Genomic DNA, 1,986 nt, shown 5'->3' with positions numbered 1-1,986 from the left:
AAGTCAGGACCATCTGAACAGCTAGGACCAAGTTGGCTTGGGCACAGGGAGTGAAATGAGATCACACCGAAATGCATCTCAGTTTCAGGGGTATTAAAATCAGAAAAAGCGTGCATCTTAGAATGGATGCAATAGCATTAGTGGGAGCCTCACAAAGTTAAAAGAGATAAATATTAACACAAGTGTGCTCGTACTTTTGCTCCCCTTTCCACTCAGTATGCCCCAGAATAGCCCTGAGATGGGAAATGTAGACCTGCTGAATCTCCTGTGGGGGTCATTTCTCACTTTTCTCAGGATGAGATTAGCTTTGCCACACTGAGGGTGGCTGTAGAGTTTAAAGATACACAGATACAAGTATCTATTGATATTTTGTAGGGAGATGGGTATAGACATAGATCAACATGAAACCTAAGCAGAAACCCAGGAAACAGCCTTCTCCAATTTTGAAGGAAAACTTAGTGAGAGACAATGTGTAGCTCTCCAGTATAACGCCTCTTAAGAGATTTTCATGGGCAATTTTGAATTTTGCGATTGTCACTTTTTGTTGTTAATTCGGGATAGAGCTAGGACATAGGAGGAAAGGAGGAAAAAAGGGGCAAAAGAACATGGGCACAGGGAGAGAAGATGGAAAAAAACTGGGGAGAAAAGACTGTACCCCATTGGGCCACATCTGAGTGGAATTCTAGAGTAACTGAAAGGAATTTAAAGGAAAAGTCATTTTTGCCTCAATCTTCAGACTTCCCATTTGTTTGAGACTAGCCACCTGTATGATTGTTATCATTATTATTTTGATATCTATGTGCCCTTCCAGATGCTATGACATTCAATAGCAAGAAAACTTTTCTTGAATGGCCACCAGACCTTATCAAGATCAAAGCACTGTGATAAGAGCTTTGCTGACTTCTTCATCCATTCCCCATGGCAACCTTATGAATTAGGAATTACTGATTTCCATGGTATAGATGAAGAAACTGAGATTTTGGGAGACCAAGAAACTAGCCTAAGACCACAAGTTGGGAAATAGAGAGGAAGTCAAGTGAGGAGGAGACATGAATGGGATGAGGAGACAGGATACCTGTTTGTATCATGTCTTACTTATTGCTGCATCACAAATTACCCCAAACTTAGAGGCTTGTGGGAATTCTGTACTTTCCACTTAATTTTTTCAGTAAATCTAAAACGGCTCCAAAATTGTATATTAATTTTAAAGCATATATCCTTGAAAACCCACCATGCAAAAACAACCACTTTTCAGTGATTAAACTTTCATTCTCATTTCCATGCAAATATATTTATGTATGCAATGAGCCTTTGCTCAGCAAAGGCATGCCCATTTTTAAGAGTTTCAATATAGAAGGGCAAACCCCAGGAAACATGAGTGCAGGGGGAACCCTGCACCCTGAGCAACACTGGAACTCCCCCCAGGCTCACAGGGAACCACGGGCCTCTTATGTTTGTTTTATTCCTTTTATTCTTGCAGCAAGTGGCAGGTGCTGAGGGACGTCTGGCTGGCTGCCTGCTGTACCTGGCTGTGTAGAGAGGGATCAGGGGACAGAGTTCACCTTGGCTTCAGCCTCTGAGCCCCAGGCCTGGCTGTCTCTTCAGACCTCAGCTGGGGAGAATTGGAATGGAGGCCGAGAGGCGCTCAAGGCAGTTGAGTTCTGGCTTTTCGCCAGGATTAACAGTCGTCAATAAAGCTCCTGCAAAGTCTCGTCAGGATCAAGTCCCATGGCCTCTCCACGTCTGCCCCAAACCCTGGCCCTCCTGAAACTAGACCAATCAAAGTCAATTCGACAAGAGTCCCACGCATGATTCCAGTCCTAGGGCAAGACAGCCCAGGAGCGGGGACAGCAAGCCGGCCATCAGACAGACATTTCAAAGTACAGAGCTAATGGTAAGTGACCCTGGATAAATAATCTTCCTCCAAACTATAAGGTTGAAAACAGCCCAAACCCTTAAGAGTGTTGGTAAGAAACCTAAAACAGA

Source organism: Oryx dammah, unplaced genomic scaffold (genome assembly GCF_014754425.2).
Source record: "Oryx dammah isolate SB20612 unplaced genomic scaffold, SCBI_Odam_1.1 HiC_scaffold_12, whole genome shotgun sequence".
NCBI classification, from domain to species: Eukaryota; Metazoa; Chordata; class Mammalia; order Artiodactyla; family Bovidae; genus Oryx; species Oryx dammah.
This window is presented reverse-complemented; position numbering follows the sequence as displayed.